Here is a 24,818-nt window from a genome sequence, read left to right as displayed (position 1 = left end):
TTCATGAGAGACCAAATTACAATAGCCTAACTTTATCCCATCTTCTAGTTACAGAAGTTAAAAAACAGTAAAAGAGAATTATGAAAGTATGGTTTTAACGTTATACTCGTTACGTAAACTTGCACAGCCATGAACAACCGAAGGGTTTTTTTTTTTTTTTTATTTTTTATAATGTACAACCGAATTCGATAACATCCGTTTGGCTTGCATCTCAATCAGCGTACTATAGTACAGGCAGTCCCCGGGTTACGACGGGGGTTCCGTTCTTGAGACGCGTCGTAAGCCGAAAATCGTCGTAAGCCGGAACGACGCTTGGAAATATGTCTTAAACTAATAAAAAGTTATAAAAACCTTACTTGTAATCCTTTGGTTACACTACATGTTGTTTCCTGTAGTTTTATGTACAACCTGGAGTTATTTTCATAAAAGAATGCTGGTTCTTGAAGGTAAAAACTATTGTAATCCTCTGGTGACACTACATTCTTGAAGTTTTATGTACAACCTGGAGTGATTTTGCAAAATCTTGAGGGCTACAAGAACAGCTGATTACTATTTACGTATCATATAGACTAATTAAAGTAAATGTATCTTTAAATAGGCTTATATATTAGTATCAACAAAACATTTCCTGCCATGAGTCAGAGGCCGTTTAATGAAACGAACACTTCTCTGTCCTATCTGTTCAGAAAATAAACGTTACGTCAATCCCCTAGACCATTGTTGCCAAAGCGTCTCTCTCTCTCTCTCTCTCTCTCTCTCTCTCTCTCTCTCTCTCTCTCTCGCTCTCTATCTCTCTCTTCCTCTCTCTCTCTCTCTCTCTCTGATCAAATTACATTGGAAACTTGACATACGATTGCCCTAATATACGAATGTTTTGAGATATAACAGAAAATTTGCGAAAATACAAGCTTGATATACAACGAAATATTTGAGATACGATTTTGCGATGAGTGTTAGTTGTATAGGCGACCGATAAATGGCGTTCAGTCTGTTTGTTTGTTGGTGCTGCATGTTAACACGTCGTTGTTTAGTTCGTTGTATTTGCGCCTATTTTTCGTGTTATTTTGTCTATTTTATTATTAACCATGGGTCTCAAAGCTAAAGACAAAGCAGGTGATAAGAAAACCCCCAAGAAAATTATTTCGATGGAAGCAAAACATGAAATTATAGCAAAGCATGAACGTGGCGTTCGTATCGTCGATTTGGCAAACGAGTATCGTCGAAATCCTTCTACAATATCCACGATCATCAAGCAGAAGGAAGCTATAAAAACCCCCGAGACCATTGTTGCCAAAGCGTCTTCCTCTCTCTCTCTCTCTCTCATCTCTCTCTCTCTCTCTCTCTCTCTCTCTCTCTCTCTCTCCTCTCTCTCTGATCAATTAAAACGTATGGATAATGTCTCTCTTTGGATACTTCGATTTTGCCAAATATTGAGGGCTACAAGAACAGTTGATTACTATTTACGTATCATATAGACTAATTAAACGTATCTTTAAATAGGCTTATATTATTAGTATCAACAAAACATTTACTGGCATGAGTCAGAGGCCGTTTAACGAAACGAACACTTCTCTGTCCTTAACTCGGAGCGTCGGAAGACGCCTCCTACTCTCTCTCTCTCTCTCTCTCCTCTCTCTCTCTACTCTCTCTCTCTCTCGCTCTCTGATCAAATTACTGGATAATGTCTCTCTTTGGATACTTGGAATTTGCGTTGTAATCTAACCAGAAACTTAGTTTTGTTATAATTACTGGAAACAAGCAATGATTTTTTCATTATTTGCGCTTTTGGACTGTTATATGTAAACTAGTATGTATTCATTCGCTCGGAAACTAGTTCCGCATATGAGGCGTCACTAAAAAACATAGAAAAATACAACATAAAAAGTGTCGAAAATCATCATAATCTCAAAATTTTTGTTGTAATCCAACCAGAAACTTATTTTTATTAATATACTGTGCTAAACTATAAAGGATTTTTATCATAGTATGCGTTTTTTAAAAGCGTCGTTAACTCGGAGCGTCGGAAGCGTCAGCGTCGTAACCTCGGAACAAGCGTCGTAACCCAGGAAGGATTTTTCCATTGAATATTTAAGAAAAAGCGTTGTAACCTCGGAACGTCGTAAGCCGGAACCGTCGTAACCCGGGGACCGCCTGTACACTATTACCGTAGTTGTTATAAATGATGCTGTGTAGAATAGAACCGAGATATCTTAATGTAATAACTTTATTCGCTATAGATCAAAGATCAATATAGATCAAAGATCAATCAGGAAATATACTGATAAATTTAAACCTAGTTATAACTGAAGCTGAGAAAAGTGTTCAAGTTGCTTATGACTATTATTGTGCATTGGAAACAAGGATAAAACTCCAGTAAACGTATGTCATCAAACACAACCCTAGATAAAATAGATAAAATCATTTTAATCAAAACTACTGTGCTTGAAAGAACACATTTAATGTTGGTTTCACACCGATATAAGATAAATAACGTAAAGTTTGTATTACGATGATATAAAGGAAAATTGCGAATGGAATCCCATAATTTTTTTACGCAATAAACATGCCGCCAACGTAATCTGTTAACAGAAAAAAATGAGTTTACAATCACAATGAGACATATTCAATTCATATTTCCACCTGAAAACACGTCGTATAAGGAAAAATAACCTTGTCTCATATAAGTCAAGTATCTAGATATTCGTTTATGCTAACTAGAAGCAAGAAAATTTGCTCAGAATTGCGTTAAATATGGTGAAACAAAGCGAAACAAACTCATATTTGCCATCAGCTGATTTCAAACCAAAACATTGGCCGCTCCATGGAATACTGGCTTAGATTTGCCGTAGTATTTTATAATACAATAATATGAGAATACATACAATATATTGGATACAGTGAAGTAATGTACGTATAACTTTTTAAAGGATTTATGGAAAAGATGCATAATTAATAACAGAACACCAGGCATTTTTCGGAACAGTGGCGGACAAGAACAAACATGAAAAACATCCTCTGACAACGTGAAGGGTAGTTACAAAAGCTGCCTTAACCCTTTAACGCCGATTGGACGTATTAAACGTTGACATAAATTGTCTGTCGGGTGCCGATTGGACGTATGGTACATCGATAAAAAAAGTTTCTTTAAAAATTCGCGGAAAAATAATTATAGGCCTACCAGCCGAAAACTTTTGAATCACGCGCCTTGGGGGATGCTGGGAGCTCACGGATCAAGGCGTTGTTTTATTTACAATCGTTACACAGGCGCGCAAGTGCGAATTTCTTTCTTATCGCACTAAAAAGTATCAGTGACACATCTCAGAAATTATTTTGACACTTAGACATCATTTTTGCACCATTTTAAATTAGCCGTTACGTGGAGTATTACATATGAAAATGTGCGCAATTTCAGTGAATTTATGAAAAAAAACTTTTCCTTACGTCCACGCAGTAACTCTTCCGATAAATTTTTTCGTGCGATTGTCGTAATGTTTGCACCATTTTAAATTAGCCGTTACATAAAGTTTTATATATGGAAATGTGCGCAATTTTAGGCACAATACAACTAAAAATAACCCATGGTTGTAGCTTTTATCAGTTTTGAAATATTTTCATATAAATAACGTTGTGTCAAAATTTCAACCTTCGGTCAACTTTGACTCTACCGAATTGGTCGAAAAACGCAATTGTAAGCTAAAACTCTTATATTCTAGTAATATTCAATCATTTACCTTCATTTTGCAACAAAATTGAAGTCTCTAGCACAATATTTTGATCTATGGCGACTTTATGAAAAAAAAAATTTTTCCTTACGTCCACGCGGTAACTCTTCCGAAAAAAATCAGAAATTTTTCGTACGATTGTCGTAATGTTTGTAATATGAAAATGTGCGCACTTTCATGTAGAATACAATACAAAATAATTGAAGGTTGTAGCTTTTCTCCTTTTTGAAATATTTGCATATAAATCACGATAAATAGAAAAAAAAAACCACATTCGGTCAACTTTGACTCTACCGAAATGGTCGAAAAACGTAATTGTAAGCTAAAAATCTTACAGTCTAGTAATATTCAGTCATTTATCTTCAATTTGAAACAAATTTCAAGTCTATAGCACAATATTCAGATTTATGGTGAATTTTAAAAAAACTTTCCTTCCATCCGCACGCGGATTCTCCGCCGCAAATCACCGAAAAGCGCAAGTCACATTCTCGTAATATTTGCTCCATTTCATATTAGGCGTTTCATAGAGTTTTATATATGAAAATGTGTGAAATTTCATGTAGAATACAACAAAATATAATTGAAGGTTGTAACTTTTATCATTTTTGAAATATTTGCATATAAAAAATTTTTTTAAAAATTCTACATTCGGTCAGCTTTAACTCGTCTGAAATGGTCAAAAACTGCAAATGTAAGCTAAAACTCTTACAGTATAGTAATATTCAATCAATTATCTTCGTTTGAAACAAATTGGAAGTCTCTAGAACAATATTTAGATTTATGGTGAATTTTTGAAAAAAAAAAAAAAATCTTTTTTATGTCCGCACGTTACGAATTCATGCATCATTTTGTGATAATATTTTCTCTGTGTTGCTTTGATTGTTTTACAATGTGTTATGTACCAAAATGATCACAATTTAGTGTACAATACAACAAAAAAAAAATTAACTCTAGCTTTAACCGTTTTGCTCACAGCATGATTTGAATACAATTATATATGAAATTTTGTTTCCGCACAATCATATATCGCATTATTTATACATAATATTTTTTTCATTTCTGGTGGTTGCATACTAAACTTAGGCAATGACAAAAAAAGGAGCCAAAAATGAACTCTTAATCTTGAAATCTAAGTGCGCTGTGATTTTTTGAAAAAAATATTTTTTCCGCTTTGGCGCTCACTCCGAGACCCCCTCAGCATACGGGAGATGATTTTTATTATACCCCTTCAGCGTTAAAGGGTTAATTTGTATCATATTTATGTACAAAAATAAAAATACCCTATCATAATATATTTTCATACACATTTTAAACATTTAAGCATGAACATTTATAAAATCGACACATCGGTCACTAAATTTGCACTCTTTCTAACTCGATATTTTCGGAAGAGCAGCAGGTGGCGGCTTACAAGAATGAACATGAAAAAACATCGTATTTGATAACGTGAAGGGCAGTTTCAAATAGCTGCCTTAGTATCATATTTCGCGCAGAAATAAAAATACCCTATTCGTAATACATTTTCATACACATTTTAAACATAAAAGCATGAACATTTATAAAATCGACACATCGATTGCTAAATTTGCACTTTTTTTTTAAATCGATATTTTCGGAAGAGCGGCAGATGGCGGCATACAAGAATGAACATGAAAAAACATCGTATTTAATAATTTGAAGGGCAGTTTCAAAAGCTGCCTTTGTATCATATTTCTGTGCAGAAATAAAAATACCCTAACCGTAATGCATTTTCAACCACTTTTAAACATAAAAGCATGAACATTTATAAATCGACACATCCAAAGCTAAATTTGTACTCATTCAACTCTATGTTTTTGGCATGGAACAGTGTCAGATGCATGTATTTTACCCTAATACCTATGTAATAACTCTCTATAACTTTTTTAATATCATTTGCATAACCTTTAAGGGCAGAACGGTATTTCTACAAATGTATGTACTCATTAGAGATAATGGCGCTAGCGGCACTGTTGACCGAAAATTGTGCCGTAAAAATACCTCAAAATGCCCCCCCCCTTTTTTTTTTAATTAATATTTTTGACAACAGCTGTAAAACCAATTCGCCGCTGAGCGATTGCGCCATTAACCGCGGCCCGCCTGTACCTTGACTGCCTCTTACCTGCTCCCTAGTACACTGGTGATCCTGAAGATAACCAACACCTCCAACACAAGCCCATTCAATGGCAATGCCACAGCAGCAAGCATCTGCCTACCACCCTCCACAACCCAGAGGCCGGTTCTTTAGAGCGGAGACCATCTTCAGGTCTAAGATGATCTCCTCATCCCGCAAACCTGACACCATCCTCAAGTTCCTGCTAGATGACATTTTCTAACTGTAGAGTGCACCAACCAACAGATCACTATCACTTACGGAGTGCTGGAGGCCCAACTAAGGTCAATGTTCAACATGCTGCCCACCATCATAGCTAAGAAATTCCAAGACAACGTAGGGACAGAAATGGCCATCGCACATCTACACCAGTTGGTTACAACTCCTGCCACAGACAGCCACGCAGAAACTACCTTGGACCTTGTGAGAGAGGTCCTACTCTCAAAAATTACCACCTCCAAGTTGCAGCCACCCCCACCTTACCAACCTTGGACCTCCACCTGGGCCCCCTCCGTCGAGTGACCCTACACAACCAACTGTAGCTGTAGCAGTAGTCGTCCGATACACCACACCACTATCAGAGCTCCGGGTAAAAAACTCAACCCAAAATTCAGTGGTCCTTCCTCCAACCCCTCTTTTGGAATTCTGGATTTGTGGCTTCACCTATTCACGGCTTTTTCAGTGGGAAATACATCCATTTCTCACAAATTACATTATTTTATTGACTAAAAGCACATTTACCTACGTGTAAGACGCACCCCTATTTTACTAGGATATTTGGTGGAAAAAACAATAATTTTACAATGTTTCATCATACATTTATTGAAAGACATTATATCTAGAAAAATGTATGATCCTATGCATGAAATACAATAATGAGAAAGCATACAGTGAAGGGCCCCCAACCTCCTTTATTGCGTTCTTGGGATTCACGGACTCACTCATTCAAAGATTTCTCTTTGGAACCTATCTAAAAAAAATTTGCGGGAGGACTTGCTCATTCAAAGGTTTCTCTGTGGAACGTATCTATAAAATTATTTGCGGGGCTCTCCCCTTCACAGATGCAAATTTTTCCGTACAGCAATATTCTGTATTTTCATGTTATTTACTGTACATTATGACATTAAATATTATAATATTAATATGATGATATTATAGCTGTGGAGCCTGATGAATGACAGCAAAGTAGAGGAGTTACATATCTTGTGAGGGCAACTTTTCACCTTCTTCAGGAGGCACTTCATCAGGGATTTCGGGAAGCACCACCTTCTTGAGACAATTGTACATCAGCGCAAACAAGGTATAATAGGGCTTCACTATTTCATTAATAGCTTTGATGAAAGTTATGGCCCTTTCTTTATTCTTATCCCTAACATCCCTGATCAAATTGTAGAGCCCACTAAATTTTTCAAAGGACTGGTCTGTTGATGGGATAGCAGTAATAAAGCAGGAGGAGAGTTCCTTGACTTTTGCCCTCTCTTAACCCTCTTACGCCGATTGGACGTATTAAACGTCGAGTCAAAATGTCTCCCGTATGCCGATTGGACGTATCATACGTCGGCTCAAAAAAGTTTTTTTAAAAATTCGTGGAAAAATACTTATAGGCCTACCAACCGAAAACTTTTGTATCACGCGCCTTGGGGGATGCTGGGAGTTCACGGATCAAGGCGTTGTTTTGTTTACAATCGCTACGCAGGCGCGCAAGCGCGAATTTCTTTCTTATCGCACTAAAAAGTATCAGTGACACATATCGGAAATTATTTCGTCACTTTGACATAATTTTTGCACCATTTTAAATTAGCCTTTACATGAAGTATTATATATGAACATGTGTGCAATTTCATGTAAAATACAAAAAAAAAATACTCATGATTGTAGCTTTTATCAGTTTTGAAATATTTTCATATAAATAACGATGTGCAAAAATTTCAACCTTTGGTCAACTTTGACTCTACAGAAATGGTCGAGAAACGCAATTGTAAGCTAAAATTCTTATATTATATTAATATTCAATCATTTGTCATCATTTTGCAACAAATTGGACGTCTCTAGCACAATATTTCAATTTATAGTGAATTTATGAAAAAAAATTTTCCTTACGTTCGTGCGATAACTCTTCCGATAAATTTTTTCGTGCGATTGTCCTAATGTTTGCACCCTTTTAAATTTGCCGTTACATAAAGTTTTATATATGGAAATGTGCGCAATTTCATGCACAATACAACAAAAAACAACCCATGTTGTAGCTTTTATCAGTTTCAAAATATTTTCATATAAATAGCGTTAAGTGCAAAAATTTCAACTTTCGGTCAACTTTGACTACCGAAATGGTCGAAAAACGCAATTGTAAGCTAAAACTCTTATATTCTAGTAATATTCAATCATTTACCTTCATTTTGCAACGACTTGGAAGTCTCTAGCACAATATTTTGATTTATGGTGAATTTATGAAAAAAAAAAAAAAACATTTTCCTTACGTTCGCGCGGTAACTCTTCCGAAAAAAATCAGAATTTTTTTGTGCGATTGTCGAAATGTTTGCACCATTTAAAATTAGCTGTTACATAAAGTTTTATATATGAAAATGTGCGCAATTTCATGTAGAATACAACTAAAAATGATTGAAGGTTGTAGCTTTTCTCTTTTTTGAAATATTTGCATATAAATCACGATAAATAGAAAAAAAAACCACGTTCGGTCAAATTTGACTCTACCGAAATAGTTGAAAAACGCAATTGTAAGCTAAAACTCTTACGGCCTAGTAATATTCCGTTATTTTTCTTCATTTTGAAACAAATTTGAAGTCTCTAAAACAATATTGTGATTTATGGTGAATTTTTGAAAAATTTATTTACCTTCACTCCGCGCGCCGATTGGTGGCCGCAAGTCTCCGAAATACGTACATCGCATTATCCTAATATTTGCTCCTTTTCATATTAGCCTTTTTATAGAGTTCATATATCAAAATGTGCGCAAATTCATGAAGAATACAATAAAAAAAATTGAAGGTTGTAGCTTTTTCCATCTCCGAAATATGTGCATATAAATAAAAATATATATAAAAATTTTGACATTCGGTCAAATTTAACTCGTCTGAAATGGTCGAAATCTGCAATTCTAATCTAAAACTCTTACAGTATCGTAATATTCAATCATTTGTCTTAATTTTGAAACAAATTGGAAGTCTCTAGAACAATATTTAGAATTACGGTGAATTTTTGAAAATAACATTTTTTTACGTCCGCGCGTTACGAATTCGTACATCATTTTGTGATAATATTTTTCCGGTGTTGCTTTTATTGTTTTACAATGTATTATATATCAAAAGGATTGCAATTTAGTGTACAATACAACGAAAAAAAAAGTAACTGGTTAGCTTTGACTGCTTTTTGCACAGCGTGATTTGAATACAATTATCTATGAATTTTTTTTTTCGCTACTATATATCGCATTATTTACATATGATAATGATATTATTTTTCATTTCTGATGATTGCATACTAAACTTCAGGCAATGAAAAAAAAATGAGCCAAAAATGAACTCTTAATCTTCAAAACTAAGCGCGCTGTGATTTTTTGAAAAAATTATTTTTTCCGCTTCCGCGCTCACTCCAAACCGGCGCCGGCATACAGGAGAGGTTTTGATTTTTAGGGCTTCGGCGTAAGAGGGTTAACATGACAATCATTTTCTCCTTATTTGTCATTAGCTGCATGTGCCTCTGATGCTTGGGAGCTTTGCAGAAGCCTTAGAGAAGCAGTCTAAATATGATACGCATGTACATAAAGTGTTTTACAATGATACTTTATGCAAGACAATGGGAATAGCAGGGTACAGATTTTTAGTATTTTCATGCTTATGTACAAAGTATATTTTTGTGACTAAATAATTTTTTTAGGAAAACAATTGATTATCAAACACAAGCAGTCCCCGGTTATCAACAAACTCGGTTAATGGCGATCCAGTTTAATGGTACTTGTCTAGCGCCATAAAATCGGCAATTTACGGCACCATAACGGGCTGAGTTTCAGTTATCGGCACCATAACATACCTAAGAGAGGGACCATTAACCAGTTATCAACACCATATGTGCCACAAATGGCCAAATTTCGATTAATGGCGGTTTTCACTTATCACCAACCTGCAGAGAACAAACAAACCCCCCCCCCCCCCCACCACAATAACCGGGGACTGCCTGTATTACATTTCTGTAATAAGTTGATGTAAACAAAATTTCAATAACATAATTGGTTTTTCTTGAAAGATGCTTCACCCAAGCCAACTTTCCGCAAATAAAAACAACTCTTATGATGGTGTGACGTCTTCTTAGAGCAGTACCCAAACAAAATTATACTAGACACACTATTGTCTGTCATATGTACAGTGGCATTCATTTTCTTTGTCACTTATTGGTTGTACACTTGGCGTTGATTGGTTGAAACCAGAGTCCCATCTAGCAAAGATGGAGTTGTAGGTATCATGCATCTCTACTTCACCAACCTCACTGCATAGAAAGTTACTGATGTATGCAAACGTAATTGCGAAGCTATGTTTTATGTATCAATAAATATTAGTGTGAATGAAGCCCAAATTGGCCTGTAAAAAGCACCCTACTCCTTTTACGGCTTCTGGACAAGAGCCTAAGAGAAAGAAGACCATAATAATCTTGACCAGAAGGTGAAAGATCTCAATATGTTGAAGGAGAGCAAATGTTTCGCCACGGTTCAACTCCAGCTTTATCCACAGATGCAGCTTCTCCATGCTGAGAAACGTTCTTAAATCCAACCACAGCCCTTGCTGGCACCAAATGTGGTTGGACTGGTGGGAGAAGCACTTGATGGTCCTGCTTCTGGGTCATCATCATCATCACTGTCAACGCTGTCCTGGTCCTTATCACAGCAAATGTCACTCTTTCAGCTAAAGTTTTGTACAGTTTCTTGGCCTTCGTGCAGATGATGTTGGTATCCAGCAAGTTATTCTTCTTCCTGCAGTCACTGATCCACAAGGCAAATGCAGACTCCATATTCACAATGGCTTTATTACGGGAAGTTACCACCCTCTTCGTAGTTTTATTAAAAGACAATGCTGCTGTTTTCCATATACTCTTTTCGTCACTTTTTTATGTAGCGAACCGAAGATTCATTGATGCCGTACTAGCGGCCTACAGCAGAATAGCTTCTCCCTTCCTTGATCATGTCAAGGAGTTTCACCTTTTCTGCAATGGTAAGCCTCTTCCTCTGGCAATTGGTTTCAGTGCCAAATGCCTTAGGAGGTGCAGAACGTTTGGCCGGCATCGTAGAGCTTGAAATAAATTCATTACAGGTATTATCTTATTTAAAATGTGGTTAGGTCCCCAAAAAACCCATCATTTGTAGGAAAAATCTTCATCTCAAATACACCCTATCCTACACTAGGGTAATCAGTATCATCTTTACATACAGGGTAGCCCAGCCTACACTGCACAGTATACTTTATACATATACTGTATGGTAAGTATTAATTTCAGCTAATTCTCTAGGTTCAGTGCATAATGGCTTATGATAATTCAGTACAAAGACATGTGAATTCAGTAGCCTACACATTTGCGGTATAGTAATTATCAATATAAGCCAATTATGGGGTTCAATGCATTCTGACTACGATAATTCAGTATTAAAAAAAACTCGATACGAAATGAGAATCAAGATTCATCAGCATACCTAATGGAGAGATGTTAGGGTAGTCAGGCTGCTGATGGCTACGTATAATTATAAAATATAAATGTAATAAATATGCATCTTTTCCATGAATATTCTAAAAAGTTACACATTACTTCACTGCATCCAATAACATTGTATGTATTCTCATATTATTGCATAACAAAATACTAACATAGCAGTCAATGTTTTAGTTTGGTTATTGGCAAATACGTACGAGTTTACTTCACTATATTTAGCTAAATTCTAAGTGAATTTTCTTGCTCCTAGTTAGCATAAATGAGTATCTAGATACAGTACGGTCCACAATTATGCAAGAATTTAGTCGATCCACGGCCTTGCAGAATTAGAAATTTGCAGATTTTGAAACATACTTTATGGGAATACCATATATACTCGCATAACACACGATCTCGCATATCATGCAACCCCCCAATTTTCACCTTCAAAAAAATGATTTTATCACGTATCTCAAGTATCATGCGAGTTAAATTTACAAGACCAAATTTTACCATAAACTAACATCTTTTCCTCCTCTTTATCTATTCCATTTTTTTAAGCTAACCCCTTTTCCTCCATCTCTTAATCTATCCCAAAAAGAGAATGCAAAAAGTATCGTTAATGATATACTACTTTTTTGGAAAACGCATAAAGCCAGAAACAGCTGATTTGCTGTGAACAACCAATTCGATAAAAACTGCCTTCTTGCTTGCATTTCAACCATCGTACAATAGTAAAAAATTACCATATTTATGTTACAAATAACGTTAATGAGAATAGGTCTGATATATTTTTACATTACAGGTAGCAGTCGACTTACTACCGCAACTGGTTACGAACAACCAGTCATAAATCAATTTGGACATAACAATATTATACTAGCCTAGCCTACACTAGGGTAATCAGTACCATCTTTACATATAGGGTAGCCTAGCCTACACTACCATCTTTACATATAGGGTAGCCTAGCCTACACTACACAGCATAATTTACAATTGGCATACTAACTATCAATTTCAACTAATTCTCTCGGTTCAATGCACACTCGCTTATGATGATTCAGTATAAAGAGAAATTGAATAACATTTAACAAGTTAGCCTCGCCTATACGATGATGACGATATCATTGTACATATATCCTATATATACGAATACAGTAGCCTAGCCTTCAGTATACTGAATAGTAATTTATTAATAAAAGCCAATTTTGAGTTTCAATGCATTCTGACTGACATATCAGTGGGAAAAAAAAAAATGGACACGAAACGGGAATCAGTTTCAGACTGACATCAGCATACCTAGTTGAGCGATGTCAGGCTGCTGATAGCTACGTATATTTACTAAATAAATACACAATGAATATGCATCTTTTCTGATTCTTTTAAAAAGTTATACATTACAGTATCCAATATTGTATGTATTCTCATATTGTATCATAAAATACTAACAAAGCGGTCAGTGCTTTGGTTTGGAAATCAGCTGATGGCGAATACGAGTTTATTTCTCTGTATTTAACTCATTTCAGAGCAAATTGTCTTTCTCATAGTTAGCGTAAAATATCTAGATACTCTACTTATATGAGACAAAGTAATTTGTCATTATACAACATGTTTTCAAGCTGAACTGGATGTTCCCAAAACAGTAGCACTGGAGAGGCATTCAAACTCTTGGTGCTATCCATCCTGAACGGATTGACGTATGTTCGGTAAGATCCTAGGATTGAACCAAAAACATAGTCTCTCGGGTTCGAATAACGAAGAGTAAACTACACTGAATTCCTCTTATTTCCTTGTTCATTCTGGTATAACCAAGAAGTAAAGGGAAAAAAAGCGAGGAGGACTGAGTGCTATTGCCCGTTCTTCTCTATCCCGGGGTTGACATCGTACTGAGGTGACGAGACCGTCAGGTCCATCCAGGCTGAGCCCCTCCCGAGATAATCTTCCTTCAGCATCAGTACTTCCTTCGAACGCTAGAAATTCCAGGAATTAACGGCTTAGCAAGACTCCCAAGTTCGTAATAACAATTACCGGGAATATCTGTCTTGGCAGTGTGTTTGGAAATTACAGGAAAGCCAAAACACTTCTGAGACGCCAGAAATTCCAAGGAATTCGAGCATTCGGCGAGATTCCTGATTATCATAGTAACAATTATCAGGAATTCCCATCTCGTCCACTCTGGGCCATGGTCTTGCCCAAGTGTTTGCAGATCGTAGAAGACAAAAACACTCCGAGAGTGCTAGACATTCTGAAGAATTTTAAGAGCTCGGCGAAACCCCACCCCAAATTTTGTCAGACAATCATCGGGAGGTGGTCCTTCCAATTCCCGTAGGAATCAAGGAGGAGTGGGCAAGATCCTTCCTCAATGAAGGGGACTTATGTCCGGTAGGACCCGAAGGTCCCTCCAGGAATGCAGTCCCATACACAGAATCCTACGGAGAACGCTCTGCAGGATCTCTCCCATTCATGTCTCCCCTCCCGGCATAGCCAAAGGAAGAGAGGGAATGGGGGAGGAAGACTGGACATTCCGCTCGCCTTGCCAGCGGAACTAGCAGCCAGAGAAGAGTTACGGGCAGCCATCATCCTGCGGTGATGGCCGCTCCGAGTCTAGGAAAACGTTTACTGTCTGGAGAAAAAGTTTTCCAAAGGAGGGTTACGAAACTTGTACTGTAGGCAAAACGTCTGCCGCCACCGTCTGGGTGGGGCCGAGCGTGCAACTGACATGAGAGAGCCGATACCATCCACCGACACATCCCAGTCCTCGTCGAGGCCGAAACCTCTCAAGAGGACCGAAAGGGGTGGCCACACTGTCTCTGAGTGCGCAGTCCAGTGGGACAGTCACGTGAACAGCGGTGATGGTCACTCTGAGAGTATAGGAAAGCGTCATCGTCCTCGCCAGCCCCCACGATCTCCTCCAACCACTTGAGCGGGTCCCAGGACCTAACCAGTCATGTGGCCGGACCGTAAGAAACGCATTCATCATGGTCACTCCTGTTCCTCCCGGTGTAGCCCAAGGAGGTTGAAGGGACAGGTGAGGGAGACCTGCCCCTCCTACCCTGCCTACTAGCAGAACCAGTAGGCTAGGAGGACTGCAGGCGATCGCCAACCCGCGGTGGTGATCGAGCTGCCAGTATGAACCAGCGGTCTCCTTGTGGAAAAGCGCTGGACCAAGGACAGTAGCGTTGGTCTAGTGCATCAGGGGAGCTGCTATGAGCGCTCCTATCCTGCCTACCAGGCAATCACCAACCCGCGGTGGCGATCAAGCTGCAGGTCTGGACCAGCGGTGTCCTTGCGGAGAAACGCTGAACCATGGACGGCGCCGGTCTCGTACGTCAGGGGAGCTGCTACCAGTCGTGCAAGCCGTCCGGTCCCAGAGGGAGCAACGGTCAGGTGACTGGTAGTGTCCACTAACAGTGAGAGCGAGCACCGTCCTCTCGACGCGCCACGGTACCAAGTCCAGGACCAGGGGGACCTCTTCCCAGCCTCGTCACGTAACTGTCAGGTGGGAACGTCAAGTTTACCCCGGGTACCGGACGATCAGTGACACTCGCAAGCGAGCGGCCGAGATGGTTCCCGGTCCAGAGGTGGAACCTCTGGAGCCAGGAGAGGAGGTATCAGCGGTGGCTGGTACCCCCATGGTCCTTGTCTTTTTCCCTGAGGAAGGAGAGACGGGCACCGTTCCCGGAGGAACAGGAGGACCAGCGGAAGACCCACCTGTCTCACCAGAGACACAGACACTTAGAAGTCCCTGTGCAAAACTTCTGGGGGGGGGGTTGAGGCCACCTTCTTCTTCCTCGGTTGAGGGACCTTGGAAGCAGAAGGGGAAGAGGCAGCAGAAGACGATGATGAAGACGACACCTTCCTCATCTTCTTCGCCAACTTCCTCAGGACGGCAGGAGGTTTTCCCATCCAGGAAGGGGCTGTGGTGGCTACAAAGCAGCAGGCCCCAGCATGACCTGGGAAGGAGGACCTGACACAGCAGCAGTGGAGAGAACGCTCTCTCAAGGAGGGTTATGAAACTCTCACCTGGCAGGCAAAGCGTCTGCCACCACCGAGACTGGTCGGTCGCGCGAACGTGACCGTCGCCTGGGTAGGGTTGAGCATGCACCTGACAGGAGACAGCCGATACCGTCCTCCGACTCATCCAAGTCCTCGTCGAGGCCGAAACCTCTCACGAGGGTTGGATGGGCAGCCTCCACCGGTCTCTGCGTGGACGGTCCCACGGGAACAGCATGTCAACCCTGGGTACCGGACGATCGTTAAGCGAGCAATTGCCAGTCTGGCGAGAGTCACCTGAGCAACTCTTACCATCCTTCCGCTCCATGCCTGGGTCCTGATGGTGGCGTACTCAGCAGTCTGGACCTTGGCTGCACAGTCACTCAAGGTGATCATACAATTGGTGACCGAGACGGTTCCCGGTCCGGAGTTGGAACCTCTGGAGCCGGGAGATGAGGTACCAACGGTAGCTGGTACCTCCATGGTCCCCGTCTTCTTCCCTGAGGAAGGAGAGACGGGCACTGTTCCTGGAGGAATGGGAGGACAAGCGGAAGACCCACCTGTCTCACCGGAGCGAGACAGACACTTAGAAGTCCCTGCGCGAGACCTTATGCAGGCTCAAAAGGATTGATCTGTTTCTTAGATATAATTTACGCTTATTATAGTTTAAATTATGGTCGCCAACACGTCGAAAAATTAAAGTAAAGGATTTTATCATTATAATTACCATTATACTTATGCCTTTGGTTTATAAACCAGTAGTTTCATTTTGACTAAGATTAACTACGAACGTAATTCAAATATATTTTTTCTTATTTAGTAACGAGTGTTCATTTACGAAATTTACGTTTTCACGAAGCTAGCTTGCTGAATTTCTTTCCCTTCTCGTTAAATTTGTCGATTAATTTCTTACGTTAAATTGATTTTTTTCAAGAGGTGTACAGGCGGCCCGCGGTTAATGGCGCAATCACTCAACGGCGAATCGGTTTTACGGCGGTCGTCAAAAATATTCATTAAAAAAATAAGGCATTTTAAAGGTATCTTTACGGCACAAATTTCAGTTAACAGCGCTGCTAGCGCCGTTGTCTAACGAGTTCATACATATGTAGAAATGCCGTTCAGACCATAAAGGTTATGCAAATTATATTAACAAATTTTATGGAGAGTTATTACGTAGGTATTAGGGTAAAATATATGCCTCTGACGCTGTTCTATGCCGAAAATATCGAGTTACATAAGTGCAAATTTAGCTATGGATGTGTCGATTCATAATTGTTCATGCTTTTGTTTAAAATGTGTTTGAAAATGTATTACGTGAAAGGCATTTTTATTTCTGTACAGAAATATGATACAAAGGCAGCTTTTGAAACTGCCCTTCACGATACCAAATACGATGTTTTTTCATGTTCTTTCTTGTAAGCCGCCGCCTGCCACTCTTCCGAAAATATAGATTTAAAAAAAGTGCAAATTAGCGATCGATGTGTCGATTTTATAAATGTTTATGCTTTTATGTTTAAAATGTGTATGAAAATGTATTACGAATAAGGTATTTTTATTTCTGTGCAGAAATATGATAAACAGGCAGCTTTTGAAACTCCCCTTCAAGTTATCTACGATGTGTTTTTCAAGTTCGTTCTTGTATGCCGTGGCGGCATACAAGAACGAACTTGAAAAACACATCGTAGTCGATAACTTGAAGGGGAGTTTCAAAAGCTGCCTTTTTATCATATTTCTGCACAGAAATAAAAGTACCCTATTCGTAATACATTTTGATACACATTTCAAACATAAAAGCATAAACATTTATAAAATCGACACATCGATCGCTAATTTGCACTTTTGCCGCCGTCTGCCGCTCTTCCAAAAATATCGTTTAAAAAAAAAAAAAAAAAAAAAAAAAAAAAAAAAAAAAAAAAAAAAAAAAAAAAAAAAAAAACTGAGTGCAAATTTAGCGATCGATGTGCGATTTTTCAAATATTTATGCTTTTATGTTTAAAATGTGTATGAAAATATATTGCGTAAAGGTATTTTCATTTTTGTACAGAAATAAGATACAAATTAAGGCAGCCTTTGTAACTACGCTCCACGTTGCCAGGGGATGGTTTTTTCATGTTCGTTCTTGTCCGCCAGTTCCGAAAATGCATTGTGTTATTTTATTAATTATGCATCTTTTCCATAAATCCTTTAAAAAGTTATACATTATTTCACTGTATCCAAGAATATTGTATGTATTCTCATATTATTGTATTTTAAAATACTACGGCAAACTTAAGCCCGTATTCCGCGGAGCGGCCAATGTTGTGGTTTGAAATCAGCTGATGAATACGAGTCTGTTTCACCACAACGCAATTCTGAGCGAATGCTCTTGCTTCTAGTTAGCATAAACGAATATCTAGATACTTGACTTATATGAGACAAAGTTATTTTTCCTTATACAGCGTGTTTTAAGGTGGAAATATTTATTGAATATGTCTCGTTGTGAATGTGAACTACTATTTTTTTCGTTAACAGATTATTACGTTGGTGGCATGTTTATTGCGTTAAAAATTACGTGAATTCCGTTCGCAATACGTAATCCCTTTATATCATCGTAATACGAACTTTACGTTATTTATCTTATATCGGCGTGAAACCAACAGTAAAATGTGTTCTTTCAAGCACAGTAGTTTTGATTAAAATGATTTTATCCCAATTTTATCTATGTGGTGTGTGATGGCAGACGTTTACTGCAGTTTTTTATCCTTGTTGCCGATGTACGATAATAGTCCTTAGCAGCTTGAACAGTTTTCTCAGCTTCAGTTATAACTAGGTTTAAATTTAACAGTATATTTCCCGATTGATCTTTAATCTATATTGATCTCTGATCTATAGCGAATAAAGTTATTACATTAAGATATCTCAGTTCTATTCTATACATAACGCCATTTATAACAAATACGGTAATGTTGCACTGTAGTACGATGATCGAAATACAAGCCAAACAGATGTTATCCAGTTGCGGTTGTACTTTAGAAAAAAAAAAGTCGTTTTCTCGTTCGGTTGTTCATGGTTGTACACGTTCACGCAACGAGTATAACTTTAAAACCATACTTTCATCATTCTCTTTTGCTGTTATTGAACTTATGTAACTAGAAGATGGATAAAGTTAGGCCATTGTAATTTGATCTCTCATAAAATCGAACTATCGTAAGACTAATGATCGTAACCTGAACACTACAGCTACCTGTACACTGTATAAACTTTATTATATCTTTACATACTTTAGACACCCACATTTACTGTACAGTAAATTCTATAGTACTATACTGCATAAATATAATTTTACTTATTGCGCCGTTGTGGGATTACGGCCCCTTTGACTGGTCTAGAGTTTCGAAAGAAGGTGTGCGGCAGCCGTAGGCTTTAAAATCGCTCAGCGTCGAAAATCGCTTGGCGTCGGTGGCCAGGAACGGAACCCCTGCCGCTAACCGAGGGCCGCCTGTATATTCTTTTTTATTATTTTAGGTCCTTTACATATGGTAGATGAGTTACTGTGGCGAGGAAGTGGTGCATACATCTGAAGACAGCTTTTTGGGTGATTTCCTATCAAGACGAGAAACGGCAGTTCAACATCTATAATTTTACTTATTAAACTCAATAGTTTTCTTTGTCTTTGGTTTAAATCCTCACTGTCAATTCATAATTTTTATCGAAGGGGAAGTGGTGGCAGAATACGACAACAACACCTTCCTCATCTTCTTAGCCAACTTTCTCAGGACGGCAGAAGGTTCTCCCATCCAGGAAGGGGCTGTGGTGGTTACCGAAGCAGCAGGGCCCAAGCGTGACCTGGGAAGGCGGACCTGATGGAGCAGCAGTGGAGAGAACGCTTCCTTAAGGGGGCCGGCCGGAACCACTATATACAGTGGTATAGGGCGAAAAATGCAAAGTCATGAAAAATTCATGGAGCTTCATATGGCAATTGAGAATACGTATACGAAATATTTCGTCAAAATTCCTCTTACTTTCGTAGTTACAAGGTAATTAGTAAACATAACTCAATAAGCCTAAAACATTCATCCGTACAAGAAAATGCAATATTTCTTCTGTTATCGTAAATTTTGATAATTATTGGCAAAGAAATTGTGAGAAATGGCATCTGTAGAGATTCCGTGGCTCGCAGAAGCGACAAGCGAGTATCTGGATTCTGGTTCAACCATGAATCAGTGCGACCATAGACTTTAAGTAGATTACTTGTCGAGTTTCACCTCGTGACTTTCGCTTGCTTTCACGTATGTTTATGTATGTTTTGGCAAGAAGTTCATCATGCCAATGAGGAAAAGACAAGGAAAACATCTCGCTAACATACGGGGGGAGACGAACAAAAAATCGCTCAAGCATTATTACAGAATATCATAATATACGCGTAGTTAGTGAAGAGGGAGGGGAGGGTTGCTTAGTAACGCCCCCTTCTTGCCTGACAGCACACGTCACACTATGCCCAAGGCTACGATCTTTGAGCAAAGAGATCTTCATTTATGATAAATAACATAGTTTTGGTTTTTTAATACCCAAAATGGACTATGAAATTCATAATAATCATGATTTATTAAATTGTCTTTGTAAAAAGAGAGTACATCTTCGAGTTTCACCTGTGACATTCTCTTGCATTTATGTTTGTTTATCTTTGTTTCGGCAAGAATGTCATCATGCCAAAGAGGAAAATACAAGGAAAACATCTCTCTAACATACAGAAGAAGAAAATTCGCTGTAATAAGCCGAGTTAGTGAAGGGGAGAGAGGGGGTTACGAAGGAAGGAGTGCCCCATCTTGCCTCAAGCAGTGCCCCAGGCTACGATATATGAGCAAAGGGATCATCATTTATGATTAAATTATGATAAATAAAATAGTTTTGGGGTTTATTAATACACAAAAAAGAAATAATAACCATTCATAATAAGCATTATTTATTAACATTGTCTGTTTATAGAAATACGAAGGAAAACTTTGAACGCCCGTATCTCAAAACTATACTTATTGACCTTCAAAATCTATCTTCTCGCTTAGTTTTAAAGCTATAACATTGGAATTTGGTATATAACTCAGAAAGACATTATAGAACAATCAAATAGAGCCCTTTTTTCCAATTTTTGTTTCGTCTTTTTTTATACATTTTTTTTCTCGTGATTTATAGGGTTTATTTTTTTACCATATTGAAAAATTCATATCTAGCAAAAAAATGACTTTTAGAAAAAAAACTCTCCATTTGATTGGAGGTCTACATCAGGTCTATATATATGGTAGTAATCCCAGGTCTTAATATTAAATATCAAGGGAGGAGATATAATTTGAAAAGTGGTTATTTTCGGGATAAATCGCCCTGGCGTCACAAAACCGAAGGTCAGAGGCAAAAATTATATGCGGTTTGGAGATGTCCCAAGTCACCTTATTAAGTGGTATGAATGTCAAAGTCCTGTCGTTAAAAAACGGCATTAGCCGGCCGGCCCCCTTAAGGAGGGTTACAAAACTCTCACCTGGCAGGCGAAGCGTCTGCCCCCAGAGACTGGTAGGTCACGCGAACGTGACCGTCGTCTGAGTGGGACTGAGTGTGCACCTGACAGGAGACAGCCCTCAAGAGGGCTGGATGGGCCAGCCTCCACTGGTCTCTGCGTGGACGGTCCCGCGGGAACGGCACGTCAACCCTGGGTACCGGACGATCACTGAGTGAGCGATCGCCAGTCTGGCGAGAGTCACCCGAGCGACTCTTACCATCCTTCTGCTCCGTGCCTGGTCTGGACCTTGGCTGCACGGCCATACACTCGGTGACCAAGACGGTTTCCGGTCCAGAGGTGGAACCTCTGGAACTGGGAGAGGAGGTACCAGCCATCTGGTACCTCCATGGGTCCTGTCTTCTTCTTCCCTGAGGGAGGAGAGACGGGCCCCGTTCCCGGAGGAACGGGAGGACCAGCAGAAGACCCACCTGTCTCACCGGAGCGAGACAGACGCTTAGAAGTCCCGTGATCAGACTTCTTATGGGGGAGACCACCTTCTCTTCTACGGCAAAGCCTTAAGAGTCAAAGGGGTGGAGACATGAAAATATGATGATCTCAAAGAGGAGGATGATGACACTTGACGAGCTCTCTTCCTCTTCGATTCTTCCAAATTCTGCCAGACTTCTACCATCAGGAATAGATAAACATCACAGGGCAGCGCAAAGCTTCGTCCAGTGACCTAACTCCAGAGTAGTAGTGGTAAATGAATATGATTACCAGTTGCGAAACAGTTTCAGGATCGTCAACTGTTCCTGAATCTGCAGCATCAGCTTCGCCCACGTCGAATCCCTCGAAGTCTCAGGCGGATACGGCATCAGGCCAGTTTCCTCCACGAGGAATTCAAGGTTCGCCTCGAAACCTCCTGCCAAGCTCGGTCGATGAGTCGGATGCATATCACAACATCAAAATGCTCCTTCCAAAATTGACGCAAGGTGAGGTTTGTGGTATTGGTGATGTCGAAACATCTCTTGAAAAGATGTTTTGTATACAGCTTCTTGAAGTTTGATATCACTTGCTGGTCCATGGGCTAGAGGAGAGGGGTGATGTTAGGCAGAAGATAAAGAACCTTGATGAAGAAATACTCTGCTAGGATATCTTCCTCAGGGCCAGGAGAGTGAGCAGGGGCATTGTCCAACACCAGCAGACATTTCAGAGTGAGGCGCTTCTCTTCCAAGAATTTCTTCACTGTCGGGCCGAAACACAGATTTACCCACTCGGTGAACAAAAGTCTTGTTACCCAGGCTTTCGCATTAGCCCTCCACATCACTGGAAGCTTCTCAATCGCATACCAGCTTCATATTTTTTAATGATCTCCATCTTCGTCTCCAAAGCATCCTCTTCTTTCCTACTTCAACTTTCTTGGGACCCATTGCCTATATATACTGTATGTAATTAAGTAATGTAGTACGTATATACGTATGAAGTAAAGTTCTCACACAACACGATAAAGTAGAACTACAACGAAATCACTAACAAATTTACATTAAAAATCGAAATCGGCGTATTTACAATATTGATGATGCCGCGAAGTGGCCGAAAAAGCACGCCGCTACGTAGATGCATCATGGGAGAGATGCTGACCAATAGGAGAGAAGGATCTTATGGCGGTGACTAGCACCAGGAACTAATGGGAGAGCGGGAGGATGGTGGCGAGTCTACTCGTTTGGCGGCGCGAGTTTTAAAATTGTTATCGGTGGTCCAGGCGAATCTCGGACTTTACAGCAACAACCTTTCGTATCTTGAACAATTTTTGTATGTAGAGCCGCAAAAATCTTCGTATTTGCTTTCGTATCTCCAGTTTTTCGTAAGTTGAGCCTTTCGTATCTCGAGGTACCACTGTAACTAAAAACCGGTAACAAGGAAACCCTTGGACTCCCAGCAAAAGGCAAAATTAATCATGGGCAAAGCAAAGAAGCAAAGCAAAGAAACTGACTTGGCCAGGAGAGCAAATGTGAACATCCATACTCCACACTCCAAGAGAGTCCAAGAAAGACTAAGTCACTGGATGCAGACGTGGTTGCTAACCAGTCTTTACATCGTATACTCCTTGTTGCTAGATGCCACATATCCCTTGCATTATAGATACCAAAATTCCTTACAATGCAATCTTTGATTGTTTTTAACCGGTTTCCAGCTGGTTCTAAAAGATTATCCTATTGTTAAAATCGAAGATTTGTTCCGCATATGAACAACAAATTTTCAGGGTCCTAATGCCTATACATCTGAGAACGATGTAGCAAAGACCTGAATTCTGATTTTTCTGTTTTTAGCATGACAATGCATAAGGCCAAAAATTACAATATATCAGATTAAGGATGTCGCACAATTAAATTGACCTGAGCCGCATAAACAGGTGGGGTTAGCAAGGCACAAAGTTTTCCCACCAATTAGCAATAGCAAACTCACTGGCAGCTGCACTTGCCAATGCAGTAAAAAGTTTCTGTTACATGGGAAGCTGACTTGGTGAAAATTTCCACCTCCACAGAGGTTAAAACCACTTTTTCAAAACAGGCTGCCTTCTTAATGGGATCAAGGAGTGAAATCCTAAAGAGGAGAGGTAGACAGCACAGGTAATAGCTTCACCTTGTGTGATAAGTCTATTCTTCTCATAAACAACTGATTAAAGGGCAAAGATGACTCTGAAGAAACTTTCTCTTGAAGCAATTTTTGCAGCAAAGTAAAATCTATTCAGTGCCAACTTGGTTAGCGCAGGAGATGACAGGTGTTCAGCCTTTGACTCCAACCTGGCCGCCTGGATAACATTTTTGGAACAAATTTTTGTGTTTACAGTGGTGACCCCTTATTCGTGGGGGATGCGTACCAGACCCCCCTGAGAATAGTTAGAACCCGCGAATAGTTGGAACCCCTATAAAATGCCTAAAACCTCCCATTTCGTTAGTTAAAACTCAAGAAAAAACCACTAAAAACTTCCATACCAGTTTTTTTCAAGTTTCGTCACAAAAAGTGCATTTTATGAAATTGATAAAAAAAACCATAAATTTGTGGGTATTTCTCATAGAAAAATACTGCGAATAGGCAAATTTTCTGCGATGATGCGGAGAAATGTTCCTGAGAGAAATCCGCGAATGTGTGAGTCTGTGAATCCGGAGAACGCAAATACGAGAGGTCCACTGTACAGTACTCTCATCTTCCCACTGAAATGGGACTTCACAACTATCATAACAGAGTTGTATGATTATTTTACTTTAATAATTGAGAATATTACAGCAGTAATAATAATATCATAGACTATATTTGTAAATCCTGATGTCAATCTTATTTCAAATATATTAAGTGCAGGTTAATTTCCACTTAATTCACACAATGTGTAATTGGCAATTTAAATGCCAGTAACTACATAGGAAAACATATGTGAATGATGTCTGCAGGCAATCAAAATAGCATACTATACTTTCATAATGGAGGCGTCATGCTTCATCTCATTTATACAAACTGGCAAGATTATACATTATTCTTGTGAGATCTAGAAGGCTATACTGGCTTCATTCATGGTATGTCAAGAAAACAAAATCTTTAAAAAAGAAAAATATCGGGAGTTAGGAGGAGGGATTTAAAAAAATAATTATACTGGACGAGAAATTACTAAAATTATACTGGACATGAAATTACTATATACTGGACATGTACAAAAGGACATGTCCCTTCACAATAGTTGACAGACCCAGACATTCTTGAATAAGAATTATGAATTGGACTCTGGAGATGTTTGGAAGGCAAAACACAGTAAATACAT

General features: G+C 39.1%; 1 pseudogene; it reads right to left on the bottom strand.

Annotated features, from left to right (window-relative positions):
• The window catches only part of LOC135216233 (NFX1-type zinc finger-containing protein 1-like), a 228,053-nt pseudogene that overhangs the window by 98,338 nt on the left and 104,897 nt on the right, over positions 1-24,818 (bottom strand).

This window comes from Macrobrachium nipponense, chromosome 11, assembly GCF_015104395.2.
Source record: "Macrobrachium nipponense isolate FS-2020 chromosome 11, ASM1510439v2, whole genome shotgun sequence".
Lineage (NCBI taxonomy): Eukaryota > Metazoa > Arthropoda > Malacostraca > Decapoda > Palaemonidae > Macrobrachium > Macrobrachium nipponense.
This window is presented reverse-complemented; position numbering and strand designations above follow the sequence as displayed.